This window comes from Limulus polyphemus, unplaced genomic scaffold (genome assembly GCF_000517525.1).
Source record: "Limulus polyphemus unplaced genomic scaffold, Limulus_polyphemus-2.1.2 Scaffold1270, whole genome shotgun sequence".
NCBI lineage: Eukaryota > Metazoa > Arthropoda > Merostomata > Xiphosura > Limulidae > Limulus > Limulus polyphemus.
Window position 1 is genome coordinate 136,453 of NW_013666880.1, and position 15,266 is coordinate 151,718.

At 31.8% G+C, this 15,266-nt stretch overlaps 1 protein-coding gene across 1 annotated transcript in view; it reads left to right on the top strand.

Annotated features, from left to right (window-relative positions):
• Positions 1–15,266, top strand: part of LOC111086629 — a 75,475-nt gene that overhangs the window by 14,921 nt on the left and 45,288 nt on the right. The window lies entirely within an intron of this gene.

Here is a 15,266-nt window from a genome sequence, read left to right on the forward strand (position 1 = left end):
GTATCATTTAACTCAATTTCAGGCTATTTGAAATTCTAATACATAACAATTGATGTTGTTTCGTCTTTGATGATGATAATATTACATAAGAAGTGAGTAAATGAAACAATATTTGAAATTAAAACAGTTATTACTGCCATTTATTCGTTAAACTAGTTTTTGTAAATTGAAGTGCACGTGCGAGATAAACGTACTTTTTAGGTCTGGTACATACAATTTTATATATGAAATCTTTATTGGTAACATCAACGCGTTTTGAAGACCTACACAATGAAATTTATCGGTTCTGTAACACTCTACACAGTTATATTAGAGTTACTGTTTTATGGAAGATATGTATTATAAGATGATATCAGAACACATAGTTTCTGTATCTTAAACTACTTTTCCATTGTTTCGATTTATCTAATCATCTTTAAGTGCAAAATTTCCTCAAAACATTGAAACAGTTTTAAATTAGTGAGGGAAGAATAATCGAACTTAATGTGTTTACAATGGCTACAATAAAATATTTTCCGTCAATTTCAAAATGTTTTATTTCTATTCCCAAATAGGATGACTGCATGTTATTGATGTCACTCATCAAGCACATAACATCTGCCACACTAAACAAAAGGTATTGTTGGGTCGTCTGCCACACTAAACAAGAGGTATTGTTGGGTCGTCTGCCACACTATCCAATAAGTATTGTTGGGTCGTTGAATATTTCAGTAACTGAATAAAAAAAAGGTTAAAACAACAGCGAAAGAGATAACCCCAGTATGAAAAACATAAGCCATATTTTTTATAAGTACCGATATTTGTGGTAAGTAAATTATTTGTCAAGAATCATATGATAAAAAAAAAAGAAGTAGAACATGGAAAAAAGCTTGAGTTTAGACAGACATCTATATTCATATAAAAATAAACTCAAACATAAAATGTCATGACTGAAGAATTTTAAAAGTAAATTATATTTACTGGGTTTATTTACTGTGACATATTCAATACTTATTTTATCATGAACCGAAAAAATCTATGGACCATGGTTGAGTGAATAATGAAAAAAAAGCAAGAATAGATAACTGTAATTTATCTTAGAAGTAACATTACGCAGCTTCTCAGTTTTATATTATTTTTGTAAAAACATTATTTGTAAGACATTATAATATTAATATTATAGGCTATTCAAAAGAGCGCTGTTTGTAGGTAGTGTAAATTCATAGAGGCACGAACTGAATTCATTATATGTGACCTCAATGAAATGAAAATGCGATGATGGAAAACAACTGAACAAGGCTATTAAAAAGTAGGCTAATTGGTGGGACTTCAAGCTAACCTATAAGAGTAATAATACAGTTAAGTGATATGTCTATTTATTGGTAGGAAGCAAAGCAAAACATATTCATTGCTTTAGCTATTGTATTGAATGATATATATATATATGATGTACATTTATGAATAGGTAATATAAAAGAGCGAAATCTAGGTTGCGTCTGCAGGAGAGCCTTTTAGATAATAAATATATCTGCTATTTCGATTTAAAGAAATTAAAATATTTGTAGTACTTTCTAAACGAGAGCCATGTTACTTCACTAATCAGTAGGGTTATGAGTAAGAAAAGTATAGTACAGATCAAATAGGAACCACATTATTTAATATAACTTCAAGTGGATATACAATGAAACAAAGGTTATATTGAGTTAGTTTTTCTTAACCATGGGTTTAGTTCTGACAGAAGAGGTGGAACTGGGAACTTCAACTTTAGGGTGTTTTCAACCTGAACAGCGTCATATGCGACACATGTCCTAAATGAACAAGTCAGAGACCACTAAGATTTAGGCATAATCACTCGTAAATTAGAACTGCTAACCAGAGGATAGGCAAGTAGCCAGTAGCACCTGCTGTATATGTGGTTCTTTTTAATCGAAGGGTGGGATTGACTATCACAGTTATAACATCCCCACAGCTGAATGTGCGGAGCACGTTCTTCGGCATATCACGTCTCGAACTGACACATTAACCGATAAACCATACCTGACCTCTCAATTTTTGAACAGGTGGCCGCTGCTTTAAATCATTTATTATTTCATAAATGTTTTGATAGTTTGTAGTTTTCAACTTTGCGTTTATAAATATAAAACGGAATCGTCAATCATGTGTACTAAAGAATAATCATGCGAAATTACTCATAATAGGCTAAAAACTTGCCAATCAGACAAAAGTTATGTAAATTTTAATTTGAGAAAATATTTTTATGTGAAAACGTACCATTACAGGTAAGTTTTAATAGATCAAAATATGGAAAATTTCGATTTCTAGATAATTTAAAATATAGATTTTAAGAAAATAAATCAGAGTTTTTTAAAATCATACTTGTTGTCCCACAGCATTTTAAATGAGATTTTCAAAGCTAAGTGTGGCAGAGTGTTCTTTTTATTTACTTATTACCTTTATCCTAGTTTTAATATCTGTTAGAAGTTTTAATTTTACCTTAGGATATCTGTTATGTGTGAGTAGTGTTTGTTATAACGTGAAGTTTGCTTGATTGTTTGGAATTAAGCATAAAGCTACATAATGGGCCATCTGTGATCTGGTATCGAAACCCGGTTTCTGGCGGTGTGAGTCCGCAGACATTCCGCTGTGCCACTGGAGGGGGGGGTAATATTTTAGAAGTTAATATACTGTCAGAGTACGAAAAGCCTATATTTGTGATAGATATTATCTATTTAAAATAACATATCGTTCAGCGGGTGAAGTAAGGCGTTATGCGAATTTAAATACAATTAACACCGAATTATTATTTGTGTTACAATCTATATTCATTTAAGTAAGGTTTATCTCCACTTATGCTTAAATAATTTACACAGTAACATAATATTTGTTTGTTTGTAGGTAAAAACACAGCTACGCAAAGGACTATCTGTGCTCTGCCTACCGCGAGTATCGAATTTTAGAATTATAAACCTACAGACTTAGCGCTTAGCCACCAAGAAGCGAGACCTAGTGTTGTTTGAGAACCTATATTTTCTCTGATTCTTGTATATAGAAGCTTGAAAGTGATATACATAAATTTCCGGAAAGTTCAATTGAACTTTCAGCTTAGTGTGTAAAAATGGCCATATAACATAATAATGATATGATAAATTTCATTATAATCTTTAAAATATACGAAATATTCATTTGAAATATTTTCAACATTGCTATTTGCATTTCGAGGCTCCCCAGTGGCACAGCGGTATGTTTGCGGACTTCTACTGCTAGAAACCGGGTTTCGATACCCGTGGTGGGCAGAGCACAGATAGCTCATCGTGTAACTTTTTGCTTAATTCCAAACAAAGAAACAAAACATTTCGAGCGCCTTCGGGGGATATTTTGTCAACCTTAATTCAAATGGTGTATTTATGTGTAGAACCAATATCTCTAGATCAAGCTCACAATTTATATGGAAAGATTTAACAATTGATTGGCAATATTCGCTCTTGAAAGGAACACTTGTGTAAAAAACATCAACTCTTGTGGTATTTTATTTACTTTGAGCCTTCTGTATATTTAACTTTAGGAAGTTTTCTGGTATCATTGATGAGATCCCAGTATTCCAAATTGTTGGATAAATTATGATTTCTTTTCTATTCCCTTATTCGTATTTTAAAGACAGAATTACAGGAAATGTATTCAGCAAGATAAATTTCAAACACAAAAATGAAGCTTTATCAACCTGACATGGCGGTAATATCTAAGAATACGAATTTTCCATTTATTGTGTAAAATGAGCTCCCAGATAAAACAAAATAAAGATAATAAAGTACCTGTTCGAAGATGCAACAACTAACAACGTTAAATATGGATCAGTGATATGAAAAGAGCCATCAGGACAGAAGAGATGAAGATGATGAAAGTACCTAATTTAACTTATAGCTCTTTAAAACTGCTGGACGAGAGATATTCGTTTTTCGTTTAGTGTTATTGGGAAAGGTGCTTTCACACTACGTACAAACACTACGGACGAATTCGGTTGCGTTTTTAGACCTCCAGGGCTTCATATCATTATAAATACAATTTATGATTAAATTAGATATGTAAATGTTTTTAAAGCCTTGGAATGGGAGCATAAGAGGGAATGAGTTCGTTCTAGTTTATTATCTGTATAGCTGTTCATAATAACTTCAAATATACATATTTGAAAGGGTTCGTTAACAAGATTTCCTACTACTATCTCAGCTAATACAGGAAAAAATAACATTGTTCGAAATGCAAATAATTTTTTGGCTGAAAACAGGAAAGATTCAAAAGGGCTTAGATTTTATGAAATTTTCTTTCTAAAGCTCTGATACAAAGAGACCTTATTTTACTGTTAATTTTATGGTCGTCAATGTTGGTCATGAATTAATTTTCTTATTATTTATTTGTTTTTAATGGATGTGGAAATTTTCACGCTTTCACAACTTGTAATATAAGCGTTTTTGCAATTGAAAAATAACTTTGATTTAGGATTGGTATTAAACATTTGATAAGCAGAGCCTATTTAAAATTTCAGTATGCGTTCTTCTGCACTGACGATGAAATATCATGCTTGAAATAGATCGTTTATAATCTTGTTATATTCCTATATGCGTGTCAGCAACAATCTAATAAATTACACAATCTGGCTTCATCCAGAACGAGAACAAGATTATTGGTTAATAATACAAGAATGTTTGAAGAAGGAAATCTCATTCTTCTCATTACGAAATAGTTGAATCGGAGTAATAATTCAAAAATAAATCATAATTCAAAACGAGAATAACAGGTCAGCATAGAATTTCGACCAACTTATTAAGGGTTTGATGACAAAGTAAGGGCATAAACTGATAAATCTAATAAATTCACATTTCTATGAAACTTATTCTATTGAAGCCACTATCTTATTTGATGCGATCCATCATGACAATACTTAAGTAAACTGAATATTTTACATACTTTGTTATTCAGATAAATGAAATAAAATTATGTGAAAATGTCCGACATAAACCATCTGAATAAAAGTGCATACTTGTTGAAGTTTTCTTAAAATAACAAAATACCTTACAAACTTTCCTCTAGAAATGATATTAATTTGCTACAGAAAGAAAAATCTGAATCTGAATTGTTTGCATTGTTGCATCAAATGCTTTTACATAGAAGAGAGAGAGAAACGGATTTACAAAGATCTGATAAAAATCTAACGACGTTTTAGTAAACACACTTTAGGAATACTTTGTGTTATGTTAAGATACGCAAAAGCAAATAATTTAAACAAATAAATATGCGGAAATAAAATGTTAAATCTGGCAGAAAAAAAATAGTGAACAAATTACAAATGTTTAATAAACAAATTAATTTCCTACTATCCTTTACTCAATACAGAGTAGGAGTTAATTTAAAGAAAACTAGAAACTCAATCTATTATACATTCAAAGTCCCATTATTTAATTGGATAATAAAATATATGCTTTAGGTAAACGACACATAAATACAGTGTGTATAGATCTTTCTAATTTCATTATATACATAATAAGTGCTATTTGCACTCTGTCAATCGCGGAGAATCAAACCCCGGACTTTAGCGTTGTTAGTCCGTAAATTTACCGCTCATCGGCCGGAAAACCATTAAATGCAATAACTATATGATACTTTTTTTCCTTTGGCACTTGTTTTCTATTCTTAAATTCATGTGAATATTTAATTTTATAATATACTCTTACAAAAATCAAAAAATTATATTAGATAGAATAAAATACAATAATAAAATTAAAAAACTAAAAATTCATGATGAAACATAGTTACATTCCAGAAAAAGCGGGAAATTTTCCAGTCATGGCAATGAAAATGAAATTAAATTCGAAAATTTTACAAATCGTAATTTTCAGGAAAACTGGAAAGCTCTTGTTTTTCTAATGAATATTTTTTATAACGTTACAACATGTAAAACTCTGATCAAATAGTTGGATTTGACCGTCATGGTTATAACGTTCCCACGACCCCAAAACACTTAGCGTGGTTTTGCGGCAGTAACGGGTGTGCGAATTACGTAATCTCGGAACCAAAGGCCGATACTCTCTAATCACTGGGCCGTACTGAGTTTGTAAAATTGGCTATATTAAGATTGTTCGAGCCGACGTTATATTTACAACGGAAGATCATAATATTGACTAAAACACGTATTACTTCTTGCGATTTTCAAGTACAATGAGTTAAATGAATATAATATTTATCCAGCTAATCTTTTAAAACAACATTTCAAGAAAGTTTCGGACTTTTAATTTCAATTTCACCATAAAAAAGTTTCTTGAAAGATAACATTATTTTTGAATTTATCAAACATATTCAAATACTTTTACATTGATAAAGAACGTTTAAATATCGTGTATTTTTTCAAAGTTTACATATAATTTTTCATTTTCCCGAAGTACATGAACGTATTCAGAGCTACGTCCCTTTTACGGGCTTACAGTGGTAAAATCCGGAGTTCGATATCCTTGCGATAGATAAAGCAAATATAACCCATTGTGCAACTATGTAACAATTACAGCAGAAATGTTACATGAAATTTTAATTTAGTAATAAAGATGAAAATAGGTAAGAAACGACCATCAAAATTAAAAACAAAATAATGCAAATTTATTGTAACCCACATAAAAATTCAGTTTAGAGAATCCTCTCTACTACCAAACTTTTGCAGTTAAAATAAAATTTTGAATAAATAGAGCTGAAAGACACACAGCAAATGGTCTGTTTTCAGACATTCAGATTAAATTATAAAAAAATTTGGTATTTTCAAGCCGAACGGTACATTGTGAGAGACATGCCTAAATAGCCATTAACCCTCACAACTGAAAATGCGGAATATACTCAGTGTCACAACGTGGATCGAACCCTAGACATTCAGATCCATAGTCTGGCTTGCTAACCGTTAGGTTGTAGTTGTTTTATCGCAAAATTATACAATCTATTATTTGCTCTCTGTTCACTGCGGAGAATCTAACTTTGAATTTTAGTGTTGTAAGTTCTTAAACTTACCGCTGACCCAATGGAGGAATTAAGTACTGGGACAAAAGTGGCTCACGATATTACGAACGAAGGAACCCTGATTAAAAAAAATAAAATTAACGCTTATTGAGAGTGCCCTCCGATGACTCAGAAGTAAGTACGAGGGCTGATAGCGTTAAAAATCGGGTTTTGATACCCGTTATGGGCACAGCACAGATAGCCCGTTGTGTAGCTTTGCGTTTGGCAACAAAGAAATAAAACTTATTCAGAATTACTGTTAAGTTTATTTAATCTTGCAAATGTCGAACACTATTTTCTGGTCAAAAACAGACAAGTGAATTAGAAACATTCTCATTGTCCTGAAAACATTTTTGTTCTACGTATACAATAAAACTTTAGCCTTATCCCACGAACTGTTTGTCAGACCCAAGGAATCATGATGGAAGTGAAAGTAAACATTACACCAGTGTTTCTTTATTCACATCACTTGTGCCATTATTTTATATATCTTCGTATTGAGAATTAACACGAATATAAGCACGTAGTTATACACAATAACTGGTCTATATACTTTTATAACTGTCACTCTTCAGTAATCTGTTTGGAGAAATTATTGAAATGAAAACCAATTTAGAAACAATTTAAATAGCTCTAATTCATCAAATAAACCTAGAACCAATTTAAATAGCTTTAATTCATCAAATAAACATAGAACCAATTCAGAAAGCTTTAATTCATCAAATAAACCTAGAACCAATTTAAATAGCTTTAATTCATCAAATAAACCTAGAACCAATTCAGAAAGCTTTAATTCATCAAATAAACCTAGAACCAATTTAAATAGCTTTCAGTAAGTTCCAAACATTTTTAATATACCCCTTTTTAACAAAGTTATGCTCCCATGCGAAATTTCTAGGAATAACCTTCGACACACGACTCTCCTGGTCGCAACATTTCAAAAACATTAATAAATCAATAAGCAAAATAATTAACCATTTAAAACTCATGACAGGTAACAATAAAGGATGCAATACTATCTTAAAAATCTATAAAGCGTATATTCACTCCTAATAGAATACGGCTCTCAAATCACCTACAATATGCCCAAAAATGTCGCTAAATCTCTCAAACTTCAACAAAACAGTCTTAAGATTAGCCCTCAGATTACCAAAATTCACTCCTATTAAATATATGGACAAAACTAGCAACATTCCAGATTTACAACACTAGCTCAGAAATATTTCCAAACAGCAGAAACTAGAAATACCCTAACTGCTAAGCTACACACCTTGACCAGTGCCCCACACAAAACACACCTTGACCAGTGCCCCACACAAAACAGCATCTCCATACAACATATACATGGTCTCCAAAACACCCTAAAACAACCTCTGAAAAAAAATTAAATCTATGTTCCCTTATCATGGGAAGTTTATTGATTGCTTTATCGAACGTTCGTCGCCTTACTTCTTCTCTACAAATTTACGTCTGCAGCCTTGGTCTCTTCTCAGCCCTGGAGCCCACCGGACATCTTTCTCTCTCTCTGCTTCTCTGCCTCACTTTTTAAATACCACTAGTCAAAAGTACAACCAACCTTACCAACAATATTATAAAAAATCGCGATTATAACAAATAAAATTGCCGTGAGCGGGGCGAAGGGGGATAATAATATCCTTGAACACTCCGGTTGAGGAAAGTTAACTCTCCTTTAGAAACTAAATTCCTGTCACGGAAAAAGTGAGAAGAGTTTGTTTGTTTGTTTTGAATTTCGCGCAAAGCTACACGAGGGCTATCTGCACTAGCCGTCCCTAATTTAGCAGAGTAGGACTAGAGGGAAGGCAACTAGTCATCACCACCCACCGCCAACTTTTGGGCTACTCTTTTACCAACGAATTGTGGGATTGACCGAAACATTCTAACTATAAGTTTAAAAACGTTGTTTGCTATTACGTTGGTTTTGTTTTTTTCTCGTTAAATAAAATTCCTATCATACAACAAGAGGCTCGGCATGGCCAGGTGGTTAGGGCGCTCGACTCACAATCTGCCATTTCAGCCGTGGGGACATTATAATGTTTGGTCAATCCAACTATTCGTTGGTAAAAGAGTAGCTCAAGAGTTGGCTGTGGGTGGTGATTACTAGCTGTTTTCCTTCTAGTCTTTCACTGCTAAATTACGGACAGCTAGCGCAGATAGCCCTCGTGTAGGTTTGCGCGAAATTGAAACCAAAACCATACAACAAGAAAGATGTTTTTACACTGCAACATAGAGATCTATTATGTTTCGATAGAAGTGTCCTGGTGACCACTTTTGTCACAAGTTTTCCACAGTCACAATCTTACCAGCTTCGTAGGATAATTAGAAAATTTAGAATAATGTTGGTATTGATGTTAGTCAGTAGAAGATGAGAAACAAAATTCCTACAATATATCTATACGGAAACCATTTAGAAATGTTGCTCGATTTGAAATCTGTTCATTTATGATTGGTTGTGATGATTTATAGATTTTTATATACATCAAAAGAATACTAATCTGTTGTAAGTCTGTTTGTTTTTTTTCGGATATTCGCGCAAAGTTACACCAAGGCTATCTGATCGAACCACCCCTAATTTTGAATTGTTAGACTAAAGGAAAGACAACTAGTCAATCAACAACACCCACCGCTAACTCTTGGGCTAATCTAATTGAATAGAAGGACCTTACCGTCATTTTTGTAATTCTTATAGTGTGGATTGCGAACTTTTTTTTCCTCAGCAACTGGACGTGAAACATGGTCCATCTGAAGCCACAGTCCGGAACGCTAATTACTAGGTCATACCACCACAAATCTTTTTACAAGAACACCTATCGAATACGTAATTGAAATCATGATAAACAACAGCTATTCTGGTGTTCTATAATTAACAAATCTTAAATCATAATAATAAGGAAACGGGAACTTGAGATGAAAAAAAGCCTTTTTTTTCAAATCGTGGTAAAATTTCACTAGTAACAAAACATTTCAAAATTGTATACTGCACATGTTGCTAGATATATTCTAATTATCCAGTTAGTTTTTCATACATGATTTAATAATGAATTTTAAACACTTTAGTTATCAGAATAAGCTTTCATTTACCATCCTTTATTTTCTCTTTCTTTTATTGAAATTTGTCAGTAGTTAAGAAACATCTCCGCTTTAAAAAATTGAATGAAGATAGTTTTTAAAGTTTTTAATAGTTTATAATTTCTATCTGTAATTTGGTTAACAGAGTATTTCTTACATTTGGCAAAGTAGATATTTAAGCTTTCCAAACTTTGTAAGCGGCGCTCTCCTTTTGTTCTTCGATTTTAAAACGTTTCCTCTACACTACTGAAAAAGTTATCAAGCAGATAACCACATCTTATGTTAATCAACATATTACTAAACATTACAAGCCGCGTTTAATGTGCTACAAAATTTTATCATTAAAATAATAGTTAGTATGAAAAATTCTAAGGAAAATTATTATCGACCTATAAAGTGAGCTTCTTTTAGTTAATATACTTCAGGGTTATTTGATTTACATTTAGCACAGAGGTGCACAATGGACTATTTAAGCTGATTTTTAGAGTCCCAAATCCTAGTGTTATAATCCCTGAAGTTTACTCCTGAGTCACTGGGGAAAAAATGCTGTAGGGGAGTAGAATGCTCTAATTTTCCATTGCAAGAAGGCGTTTCCTTTTGAGTGTTGTGTTTTCTTGACAGAGAATTAAACTTATTACAGAAAGAGATAATTTTGGGTCAAAAAGAATTTATTATAAATCTGAGATGACTCAAAGTACGCCAATTGCATCGGAAGATAGACGTCAACTGATTTATTGTTTTCGTGAAATAGAAGTTTTATCTTTATCCTACATTCTTTCAAAGTTTGTAGTGCATACTTAAGGGATTTACACATTGTGATAACAGTTAAGATAAACGACCTTTATACTCCAGATGTAAATATATTTGTTTTTTGTTACTACCAACGTTTTGCTTTTACAACGTCCTCAGGGTTAATAGAAACAAACATTATGTAGCTGTAAAATGAAAGACACGAGTTTTTTAACTTTGTTCGTCAAGCCTCATTTCATTCGGTTAAAAACTAAAAGAACTTGCGATGTGAAAGTACGAAAGACACTAGTTAAAGGTATAAAATAATATGTGGTAAATGATAAAAGTGTGAAGCCAATATAATATTAAGTTTCACTAACACACAAACTGAAAGTAGGCCAATCACAGAAAAACACGTTGATGTAAAGCTTTATAAGACTTACGTTGTTTAATTTTATAACTAAGCAAAAGATGAACAATTTATTATCAAAATACATTCATAAATAATAAACTACTCAGTAAAACTGCAAAACTGTCAATTAACATCACCAAAGAATTCACTAAGTTGTAGAAAATCGGTCTTTTCATATATATTAAATTGAACGTTCACAAAAACAGCATTAACTTTAAAAAAATAAAAAAGCGACCCTTGAATTATTATCTTGAAATAAAATGGTGGTTATAAAGATTAAATATGTGAATTATAACTCTATCTCTATGACGAACGATTTATTTGAAATCATGTATCATTTCTAATCTTCCTCTTAATTTATTGGTTTTTAGTTCTCAATATATATTAAAACTAACATTTTAAATCGTTTAGCTTAATAGGATCCTAAAACAATAATATATTAGTTTTACTTTGTTTCATTCCATTGACTAAAATTACCTGTGAAAGTTAGTGTTTGGTAATTTTTTCTCAAAATATAGAACGATTCTGGTTCCGAATTTTCACAAAACTAGCAACATTGAGAGCGTGAGAAGTTTTTCAAGCAAGTTAGTTTTATAGCAATGTTTTGTTACATAATAGTACATTCGATTCTATTTCCGGTTATTACACAAGCCTGCGGTGGTTTTATTATCTTGACGTTTTTACATGTTCTACAGTAATTCCTGTTGCTGAATCCGAAAATGATATCCATTTTTCTCCACCACGTACAGAATTTTCACAAAACATCATAACGCAATACACAAAAGAAAGTTGTTATTGTTTGTTATTAAGCACAAAGCTACACAAAGGGCTATGTGTGCTTTGTCCACCACGGGTATCGAAGTCCGGTTTCTAGCTATATAAGTCCGCAGACATACCGCTATGCCAATGGGGGCCATAAAAGAAATACCATAACACGTAGTTTTGAGACTAAAAGACATAGATTTTTACAAAAAAATACAGGATGAATGAGGATGCATGATCGTTTAACATTAGTGTTCTTCCCTTTTCTTCAGTTTGTTTGTATTTTTGTTAACAGACATAATAATAACACATCTACATTGTGGTAACCGAAATAATAATTTGATCTAAATTAGTTTTTTTACTTCCCAATTTATAAAAAATCCTTACGTTATAGAAAAAAATGAATAATATTTTCGAAATCTGCGTAGCTGAATTATGGAAAATCAGTTATTAAAACCAAAACAACTTTTATGAAGTTTAAATTTGCAGGCCCGTGTTACCTTTGAAACGTCGATCTTTCACAAGACTATAGAAAAAGTATAACAAATATTCAAATATTTTTAACAGGTAATTATTTTTTCAGTTATTAAATATTATGCCTTGCACAAGAATGTGTGTGTATAAAACACAAGAAATCATGTGAGAGACATCAGTTATCGTCACGTAATATTTTTTTCCAAAACCTTGCTTACGAGTAAATAATTGCAGGCCACGAATGACCGTTTTAGTAGGTCAACTCCAGAAAGCCTAAAATGAGAAAAAAAATACAAGCTTCTAATTTGAGGTAATCAAGGTACGTCGAAGTTGATGATTTGAGTCTGAAATCAAATTAGTAGTAATAAGACAGTTACCAATCAAAATCGGAGCATTACATTCAGTTTGTATAGTGAGCTATACAAAATCTGTTATAATAATCTCAGTTTTTGTCTGTCTAGAAAATTCAAGCGCACCTTACTATCTAAATGCGCATGCGCGTGCACTTCATTTCAGTGGATTTAAACAAAAGGCGGATGTAAATATAATTTAGTAGACATCTTGTACAACAACATTTTAAAAACTTATCAAAGTTTAAAAAAAGGTCTGACTTTAGGTCATAGAACGACATTTTAAGTGTATTTATTGGTAGCACTAAATATGATGAAGTTTAGCTCTAACTAAAGCAAAAAATGTACAAAACTTACAGTGTTAACTTATCTTTTTATCGAATATAGGCCGTACTTAATATAGGCTAAACTAATGTTACGCCTAAGCCAAGTGGACTTGTAGATTTCGGTGTCTACAGTTAGAATTAATTTTTATCATCCCCAAAATCCTGTGTTTGAAGAAGTACTTTTGCAATAAAGATACTATTTGGCCACAAATGTTTTACAGGTCTCTGCTAGTGTACATATAATCCAAAAACGCTGGTATATAATAAACACCTACTTAAGATACACTTTTTTACTATGTACAAAATATTATAAGAGTTTCAGTTTTGAATAATATTTTTGCTCTACAATGACTTTAATATTTTTGTGTTTATTATTCATCTACATGCTCTCGTAACTGGAGAGTAACGAATGTATAATCTACGTAGCGTATGTAATAAAGCATTTTAAAAGCAATAAGACAGTCCCTTATAGTAACTTAGAAATAAAGCAGCCATAGAGGTACACATTAAAAGCTTATCAGCTTTAAGTAATGTACACTGATTATTTAGATCCTATACTGACCCCATCTGTCCGATCATAAGTGTCTTTACCAAACAAAAAATGAGACTATTAATAGTAAAAGACATTAAATAAACAACTGAAATGAATAATAGTGTACAATGTTTCTACATCAAAATTAGTTGCGTAAATATAATGATGGAAATCCATATTCTTTTATTGGTTGAAAACAACTCAAACTGTATTTAACAGTGTACTATAACTCGTGTATTCTTGAAGATATTTAACTATAAAATCTAATAAACTATGGTTGCAAGAGTTAATGTTTGAAACAGTTACACTTATAGGACTTTAGGCATACCATACAAGATCCCTGCATTAAACCCAACTAGTCGAACTTGCGTAAAAGCACTTTCAGATACAATATGATTTTTCTTCAACTTTGTAATTTAATTTCTATTATAATAGTTGTATCTTTATATAATTTAACATTTTTTCCTATCATTTATTACGCTAGTTAGTTTAGTAATGTAATTACTTCTGTTTGAAATAATAGTACCCTTCTTTTATCTCCTATATCTGGTTCAATTATGATTAAATTTGGGTTCTTTGTAGGATTAATAAAAAACTCTACGTTCTTCAATGAAGAGATTATTTGCTTTACTTTCAAAGTTACAAGCACGGCATGGCCAGGTGGTTAGGGCAGTCGACTCGCATTCTGCGAGTGGCGAGTTCAATCCCCGTTATAGCAAACATGCTCGTCCTTTCAGCCGTGCGTTTGTTGTTAAGCATAAAACTACACAATAGAGTATCTGTGCTCTGTCTACTAAGGGTATCGAAACCAGAATTATAAGCCATCAGACTTATCGCTGAGCCACCGGTCCAAGACTGTATTAATGGAAGTGTAAAGATAACATTAACGCCTAATCCTTTACAAATAAGCTATTGATATTTTACTTGTTGACATAATTCATGTCAAAATTTTTTATCTTCCGAGAGTATAACACTTTATTCATAGCTTTAATTATCGTGATTGATAAGAGTTATCCCAAAAAAATGTTCTAGTTCATGGGTACTTAAAAGTATCTTTTAAAAACACCTGTAGCGCGTTGATATTCAAAAGATATAGAGCACTGTATGCCGCCATTAGGTAAATTTGCAAAGAACAAATAATAGCTGACATATGTACGGGCTATGGACATGCCATTTTCATTATAGTGAACCAGGACGCAGATAAAGTATATATATATAAACAAAGGTTGGCTGTAAGTGACCATTTTCTAATTAGAATGCATAGAATGTGATCATCTGATAATATCATTTGATCATAAACTTCAGTGAATTGAGAAAATAATAATGGAGGCTTGATAGTTTTACAGAATAATTACAAGGTCAATGAGTTTAAGAAAATATTGCCTTAGTATGTTGATTTCTTAGATGTTCTTTTTTTTTACGAAATGGAACACCCAGCAAAGCGGAACAAGATGAATGAATTACATCTACTTTGACATAACCAGGATTAAGCTGTGTTACTATAGAACGCAATCGTGGCGAACTCTGACCTGCACAATACGTTTAAGAAAATAGAAACAGGAAAAGCATATAATATCAAGGAAAGCATT